This window comes from Elephantulus edwardii, unplaced genomic scaffold (genome assembly GCF_000299155.1).
Source record: "Elephantulus edwardii isolate Elephantulus edwardi_28Jun2011 unplaced genomic scaffold, EleEdw1.0 scaffold00170, whole genome shotgun sequence".
Classification (NCBI taxonomy): Eukaryota; Metazoa; Chordata; class Mammalia; order Macroscelidea; family Macroscelididae; genus Elephantulus; species Elephantulus edwardii.
The window spans coordinates 3,268,528-3,277,900 of record NW_006399920.1 but is presented as its reverse complement, the minus strand read 5'-3'; positions in this window follow the sequence as shown (position 1 = coordinate 3,277,900).

Below are 9,373 nucleotides of genomic sequence, written 5' to 3'. Positions count from 1 at the left end.
TTAACTATATAAAACACAATGTATGTATGAAACACAGTGTACACAAATGGAACTAAAATATATAAATGAGCATATGAAATACCATATATATGAAATATATGAACTTTATAGGTAAATCAGTATAAAATAAAAATTTTATTTAAGTAAAAAAAGAATAATTAACTATATAAAACACAATGTATGTATGAAACACAGTGTACACAAATGGAACTAAAATATATAAATGAGCATATGAAATACCATATATATGAAAAAAATAAAATCAGAAGGATAACTATTAGGAAAAAAAAAGGTAAATAGGTCCATTTCTCAGGGTACTGAATGTGATATTGCTGACCAGCTTATTGTTAACAGAACCTGAAGATATTTACATTTTAGAACAGTTATTAAAGAGAATACTGATTTCAGGAGAAAGAGAATGGTTGCAAAACTATTGTAACAATATCACCAATAATTTTACGAGGATTACAAATCATGGCTATGGATCACAACAGAGATACATCAGAACAATTTCGTAAAATATTGATAGAACATACTTTTAGCTGGTGGTCTGGTAATTAGCAGATGTACTCCCAACCCAAATGCGCACAGTACAAATCTATCAGCCATTCCATAAGATGAAGATGGTCAATCTTCTCTTACGTAATTTAATACCTTGTAAAACTCACCGATCAGCTGAGTTGGTTCTGACTTGATGACACCTAAGAGCAACAACACAATGTGGATTTTAAAAATATTTTTGAAATTGTGATTTTAGTAAAAGTCTACAGAAAGAACAGATTTTTCAGCCATTTATTGATATACATTTTCCTCCCTCCTTTCATTTTGTAATGCATGTCTTGTTCAGATTGTTATTTTTCATGAATATAATGTCTAATCATCCTTTGCCTTCAGGTAGTCCTTTCCTTCAACTATTTCTCTTTGAACTGACACACAGCTGACCCTCCAGTGGGTTTTCAGGTGCAGTAAATCACACCAGAGGCAACTTCCCATCTTTCTCTTGAGGAGCAGTTGGTAGAGTCAAATCACATGCCTTCTGGTTGGAAGAGCACCTTCTGACCACTAGGCCACCAGAGCTCCCTTCTTCCAGTGTAGTTTTGTTATCTAACTGTTATTTTCCTGCTTTCCTACATTCTCCACACCCACACAATTTTTATAAAAGTGTTCTTTCATGACTGAGACATTTCACTTATCATAATGTCTTCCAGACCCATCCATAAAGTGAACGTTTTATAAATTCATTGTTTTATAATACTGAGTAATCCACTGTGGATGCAAAACAATTCCTTTATCTATTGATGGCACTTGGCTTGCTCCCATCTCTTTCTAATTGCGCAACATCTTCAGTAGTTATTCATGTTCCTCCACGTCAATATAGTTCTTCTTGTTCCCTATCTTTGGTATATCTGCTTGATTTATGTTTTTCCATTCTTTCTTCCATAATTTCTGCTTTCTTCCATAGCTGTTTAGATAATACCACTACAATGTATTTTGTCTGGTCTCCTGTTTCTGGGCTATTTGCTTTGCTTCTGTCATAGATGTTCATATGACTCTATGTCAATATATTTCTTTTGCCTCTATGTCTCTGTGGTAGTCATTGGATCTGCAATATACCCTGCTCTTTCAGAAGAAGGCTTATCTTTGTTTTTTCTACAATGTTAGAAATTGCCTGCTGCTTTCTTGGTGTTAAGTGTTTTTCTTGTTATCTGTTAGGCCATTTCTATTGTGTCTGCATAGGTTGTTGACAGTTCTTTATTTTTATGGTGTTCTTGATTAATTGCAAACTTAAAAAGTTCCCTTTATATAGAAGAACAACTCGCTATGACAGGAGTCCTTTCTGGGCCTGTTCAATGGGAAAGATTCCCTTTCCTAAGAACATTTAAATTCTCTTTTGGCTGCAATGCAAGCTTGCAAGAATCTTGACTGACTGGTCCCTACCTCTTCTAACGTTTGGAATTGTCCTTAGTGGGGCTGATGAGCTTAGTAGCCAGACACTAGCTTTCTCAAGCAGGCAGTTATGCTCTCACTATCATGTATAGGCTGCCCTCTCAGTTCTTGCATGCTCTTTCAGTTCTCATTCAGCTTGGTGGACCAGCCTGTGCCAATCTTTTCTAAAGTTTGGAATTGTCCTTTGTGACGCTGATGAGTTCAGCAGCAGCAGATCAACTACCCTAGGCAGGCCGTTGTGCTTTCTCTGTCTGCTGTGGGGTTAAGTAGGTAGGGTCTACCTCTCCTATGTTTATGTCATTGTGAATAAATGCTGCAATATATATCTGTTTGCTTCATGACTCTGTTTTCCTTTTAAATTTCTTTATTTGCATACAGTCATTCATATACATTTCATTCATGTACATTATGTTTTATATGTTGTTGTTGTTGTTGTTGTTTGTCTTCGAGTCGAGCACAACTTATAGTGACCCTATGAACAGAAGGCCTAAAGCCCCTCCACAACTATTGACATTTATCAAAGTTTATAGAGTTTCTGGAGGCATATTATTTAGGAAGTGGATGCTACTCTTGCTTCCAAATGTTTTATGTAATCATTCATATACATGGTATCTTACATAATTATTTTTATCTATTGGTAAGAATCTGTGCTATAATCCCAAAGACACTATTCCAATCTGCCAGCTACTCTTCAAGAAAAGAATGGGCAATCTCCTCCACCGCAATTTCTGCCTCTGAAAAACTGCTGGAGGGCCAACTATGGGTTGGCTCTGATTCGATGGTATGCAAGAACAACAACATGTTTATTATCACCCAATCTCTTCAAGTACCTATTGAATCTTTCCTATTCTTTAGCTTCCTCCTAGCCACACACTAAAATCAATGCCATTTATAATAGCCATCGTCAAGATGAAACACTTAGGAATAACCTAACGAGAGAATAAAAAAATTATAAGAAAAATTGCAAAAAATGACTATACAACACTAAAGGTCTAACTACATGAAAAAAAATATATTTACTGTTCATGGATAAGATTCAACATTGTGAAAATTACAATCCTACCAAAAGTAATATATAAGTTCAATACAATCCCAATACATATACCAAAGTCATTTCTCAAGGTAATAGAAAAGGTAATTTCCAGTTACATTTGGAAAGAAAAAAACCCCTGGAAAAAATTAAGCTTTTCAAAAACCAAAACTGAACTAGGAGGCATCTTGTTCCAAGACCTTATAATATAATACATAATCTTAGTAATAAAAACAACATGGTATTGGTATAATGAAAGACACAGAGACCTATGGAATAGAATTGAGAACTCAGAAATCAACCCAACTATGCAGAGTCAACTGGTATTTGACAAGGAAGCAAACCCCATTAAATATGGAAATGACAGCCTTGTTAATAAACGGTACTGGCAAAATTGTAATCTACTTGCAGAAAACTGAAACAAGATGCACATCTCACATCATACACAAAGAACAAGTGGATCAAAGACTTCTGAATAAAACTTCAAACCATAAAGATCATAAGAGACAAAATGGGGGAAAAATCAGAAACTTTAGAGTTGTGAATAGGGTCCCTAACATAGGCAAAATGCACAACCAGGAGAGGATGAAATTAATAAATGTTCTTGTGTGCCTTCAATTCAAGTTCAACTTATAGAAACCCTATGAACAAGAGCTCTGAACCATATCCAGTCCTGTACCATACTTCTTATATCTTGTACGCTTGATTCCATTGCTGCAGGCACTGTGTCAATGAGGGTCATACCATCTTTCATTGCCCTTTCACCTTTTCAAATAAGATACCCTTTCCTTAGGACTATCCTCTCCTAATAAAGTGCCTAATGTATGTGAGATGAATCTTCCCCATCCTTGCTTCTAAAGAGTGCTCTGGCTTTACTTTGCCCAAGGTGTATCTGTTTGTGCTTTTGTCTCAGTCCATGGGATGCTGAGAACTCTTCTCTAAGACCCACCTCAAAGGTATCATTTTATCTTTTATCATCCTTATTTACTGTCCAACTCTCAAATATGTGGTAGGTGATTGAAAAGACTATAATTTGAATCAGACACACCTTACTCTTTAAGGTGACACCAATGCTCTCCAGTCATTGGAAGGGTCCCTAACAGCAGACTTTTCCAATGCAATACATTTTTTTTTATTTCTTGACTGTTGGCACTAATGTGGACTGTAGACCAAGGAAGATGAAATAATTGGCAACTTCAATCTTTTCTCCATCTCTCATGTTATTGCCTATTGTCCCAGTGGTGAGGATCTTTGTTTTCTTGATGTTGAGATGTAATCCATATTGCAGACTCTAGTGTCTGATCTTCAACAACAAGTGCTTTAAGTCTTCTTTATTTTACTAAGTAAGCACATTTGTGTCATCTGCATAATGAAAGTTGTTGGAGGGTCTTCCTCTGATCCTGATACCACATTCTTCTTCGTAAAGGCCAGCTTTTCAAGTAATTTGTTCAGCATACAGATTGAACAGGTATGTATCTTCATACAGCCCTTGCACACACCTTTCTTGATGTTAAACCATGCAGTTCCCTTGTTCTATTTAAATATCTTCATAATCTAAGGTATACGTTCTGTGTGAATACAATTAAGTTCCAGGACTCCTGTTCTCTGCAATAGTAGCCATAGTTTGTTATGATTCACAATGTCAAATGCTTTTTCATAATTAATAAAACAAAAATAAATATTCTTCTAGTATTATCTACTTTAAGCCAAGATCTATCTGGCATCTACAATGATATCCCTGGTACCATGTTGTTGTTGTTGTTGTTATACGCCATCGAGTTGTTTGCGACTCATAGCAACCCTATGTATAAGAGCTCTAAACATTGTTCTGTCCTGTCCCAACCTAGCCATCTCAAATGCACTTACTCCCACGTCTCCAGTCACAGAATCAATCCATCTCATTGAAGGCCTTCCTCTCCTTTGCCGCCCCTCCACTCTGCCAAACATGATGTCCCTTTCCAAGACCAGTCCCTCCTTGCAACAGAAGCTCCTTGACTCCAAGGAGCATTCCGGCTTCACCTTCTCCAGGACAAATCTGTTTGTTCTCCTAGCAGTCCATGGTATATTCAACACTCTTCTCCAGCACCACAGCTCAAGGGCATCAATTCTCTTTCTATCATCCCTATTCACTGTCCAACTCTCTGATGCATAGAACGTAGTTGCTCTTCAGTACCCTTGAGGGGTCCCTCACAGCTGATTTTCCCAATGCAATTCGTCTTTTGATTTCCTGGCTGTGTTGATTGTGGAGCTAAGCAAACTAAAACTGTTAACTATCTCAATCTCTTCACCATCCATACTGATGCTGCCAATTGGCCCAGTGGTGAGAATCTTTGTTTTCTTGATGTTGAGCTTCAATCCATATAAGAGGCTGTAGTCCTTGACCTTCTGCAGCAAGCGCTTCAGGTCATCCTCAATTTCAGCGAGAAGGGTTGTGTCATCTGCATAACGCAAGTTGTTGGTGACTCTTCCACCAGTCCTGATGCCACGTTCCTCTTTGTACAGCCCAGATTGAAAAGGTATGGAGACAGAATACATCCCTGATGGGCCCCCTTCTTGATTTTGAACCATGTGGTGTCTCCTTGCTCTGTTCTGATGACGGCCTCTTGGTCCAAGTATAGGTTTCTCATTAGCACAATCAAATGTTCTGGGATTCGCATTTTTCTCAGAGTCAACCCCAGCTTGTAGTGATCCACACAGTCAAAAGCCTTTGCATAGTAAATAAAGCAAAGATAGACATTCTTCTTGTATTCTTTGCTTTTTGCCAAGATCCATCTAACATTAGCTATAATATCCCTATTACCATGACCTCTTCTAAATCCAGCCTGTACTTCTGGCAGTTCTCTGTTGACATATTGTTCCAAATGTTTTTGGATAATTTTCAGCAGAATCTTGTTTGCATGTGATATTAATGACATTGTTCGATAATTTTCGCACTCTGTTGGGTCACCTCGTCCCATGTTGTTGTTGTTGTTATGTGCCGTCGAGTCACCTGCGACTCATAGCGACCCTATATATAACAGCCCTAAACTCCACTCTGCCCTGTGCCAATAGCACTGTCTCCGACACTCCCATCCCAATTATCCCAATCACTGAATCAATCCACCTCATAGAGGACCTTCCCCTCCTGCGCTGTCCCTTCACCCTCCCAAGCATGATGTCCCTCTCCAAGGACCGGTCTCTCCTCACAACATGTCCAAATTATGTTAGATGGAGCCTCAGAATCCTTGCCTCCAAGGAGCCACCCGGTTTAACCCTCTCCAGGACAAATCTATTTGTTTTCCTAGCAGTCCATGGTATTCTCAATACTCTTCTCCAGCACCACAGCTCAAAGGCATCAATTCTCCTTCTATCCTCCTTGGTCATTGTCCAACTCTCTGATGCATAACAGGTGATTGCGAAGACCATGGCCTGTATCAGATGCACCTTAGTCTCCAAAGAGACACCATTGCTCTTCAGTACTTTGGAGAGGTCCCTAACAGCAGACTTTTCCATGGCAATGCGCCTTTTAATTTCCTGGCTGCTGGTGCCAAGACTGTTGACTATGAAGCCAAGCAGACTAAAGCTGTGTACAATCTCAATCTCTTTACCATCCATCCTGATGCTGCCAATTGGTCCAGTCGTGAGAATCTTTGTCTTCTTGACATTGAGCCTCAATCCATATTGTAGGCTGCCATAGCATCTTCTAAACTGAGCTTGAACTCCTGGAGGTTCTCATCAATGTAGTTCTATTCATTTTTTGGATAATCGTCAATAATATTTTGTTTGAATGTGATATTAATAATGTTATTCAGTAATTTTCACATTCTGTTGGATCGCCTTTCTTGGAAATGGGAACAAATATGGATCTCTTCCAGTTAATTGGTCAGTTAGCCATCTTCCAAATTTTCTGTCATAGACAGGTGAGCATATCCAAGGCTGCATCTGATCAATGAATGGTCATGGGACCTTTTTATAATTGAAACCCTTTGTATATCAAAAACTTTCTCCAGTAGGGTTTAAAGAAAGTCCACAGACTGGGAAAATAAATTTGGCAATAACCTCTCATGCAAGGATCTTATAACTAAAGTTTACAGAATATGACAGGGCCTCTATAAGAAAACTACTAATAATTCAATCACAAAATGGACAAAGGACATGAATAGACTTCACAGAGAAGGATGTTCAAATGGCTAACAAACACATGAAGAATTGCTCAAAATCACTAGCAATCAGAGGGATGCAAATCAAAACAACAATATAATCTCACCAAAGTATTGGAGCTTAACAATGCAGCAAATAATCAGTGTTGGAAAAGATGCAGAGTAATTAAAATGAGTATGCACTGCAGATGGAAGTAAAATGGTGAAATCACTGTGGAAGGCAGTTAAACATTTTTCCAAAAAGCTGAACATAGGAATTTTATATAGCCCACTGATTCCACTGATAGGAATATATCCAAATAAAAAACTGAGACACGAATGGAGATGTTTACCTATGTTAATAACAGTGTTCACAGGAGCAAGGAAAAGGAAACAACTCAAATACACTTCAACAAAAAAAATTGAGGTTTTGTAATACATTCATACAATAGAATAATATGCAACACCAAGTAACAACAATATTGCAAAATACTACAAAGCATGGAAGAGCCAAGGGAAGTTTTTGCTGAGTGATACATCTCAGTCACAGAAATCCAAATATTGCATCACAATTGTGAAAATAAGATACTGAGCAAGGTATGTATAAATATTCCCAACAGGAAGGGGAAGAAAAGAAGGGGGTAAAGAAAGAGGAATGTGGAAAAAACCCACTGTCATTTGGTTTTAATATTGGAGGGTTAATTAAATATAGAGAAGAATGAAAATGTTTCATATGCTAGCCTGTAAAAATGACCCCTGTTGGCTCCATAGTTAAGCATTCAGTTACTAGTCAAATTGAACCCACTGAGGAAAAAGATGTTTTTACTGAAGGTGATCTGTTCTCATTAATGTTACAGCATAGCAAGCCCTGTGGAGCAGTCCTACTCCGTCACAGTTACTGTGAGCATAGATGAGGGACTAGTTAGTTATATACAATATTTAAAGATTAAAGGAAGAAAAGCTTAAGGTATTGATATGGAGAAAGATATTAAGCTAGGGTTAAATTCACAAAAGTACATATTGTTGTTGGGTACTGTGGTGTGTGACCCTTTGAACAACAGATCTGAATCCTACTCTATACTGTGCTGTCTTCACACTTCTTGATACACTAGAGCAAATTGCAGTAGTCATCGTGTCAATCCTTTTGCTCAAGGATCTTCCTGTCCTTTGCTGACCCTCTGTCTTTCCAAGCATCATGTCCCTTTCCAAGGATAAGCCCCTCCTAGCAACATACTTGATGTATGTGAAGCGAAGCCTCATCATCATCTTTCCCATCAAAATGAACTCTGAATGCACTCTTTCCAAGACACATTTATTTGTTCTTTTGACCATCCGTGGGTTTTTCAGTGCTCTTCTCCAATACCACAGGTCAAAGGCATCAACTCTTCTTCTGCCATCCTTATTCATTATCCAAAAGTCCAAGCTATTTTTTTATTCCAATTGAATAGATATAAAATATGAGTGGCAAAATAAGAAAATAGGCTGAGAGCACAAAAAGAGAGAGAAAATATATTTGCCATCATATATTAGAAACTAATAGCCTTATCTATTTTATGAGGTGACAAACATCATAAGATTATTTAGAGCAATGGTGTTATTAATGATAATGCTAGCACAATCTTATTTAACTGGATGCACTAGCAAACAAGATAAGATTATATTTTACATGTAGAAAGGGATGATTTTATTTTTTAATAATAAAGAGAAACTTTCTCATGTATATTCTTTAACCTAAAAAGATATTTGGACAGCTATACATTATCATCAATTTAGAAATTTTAATTCAGTTGCCTTTAGTGGATCATACTTATGTGAAAGATTAATCCTTCATTTTTAGTTAAAACAACAGCATCTGAAAGACATACTGAGTAAATGTTTAAATGAGACCTATAAATATTAAATTTGTCATGCATACCTGGGTAAATTGATAACTATTACTTTGCTATTAAAAGAAGTGGGCCCAGATATTCCACTACTAGGAATATACCCCGAGGAAATTAGAACTGAGACATAAATGGAGATTTGTACACCAATTTTCACAGCAGCTTTATTCACCATCACAAGGATATGGAAACAGCCTAAATATTCAACGTAACAGAATGGATTGAGAAATTGTGGTACATTCTCACAATGGAATACTATGCATCACTCAGGAGCAATGACTTTGAAAAATAATACATAACTTGGGCGAGCTTAAAGAACATTATGCTGAGTAAATTAATTGAGTCTCATAAAAAAATAACTCCATAAAACCATTATTGTACAAATAGAAGGATAA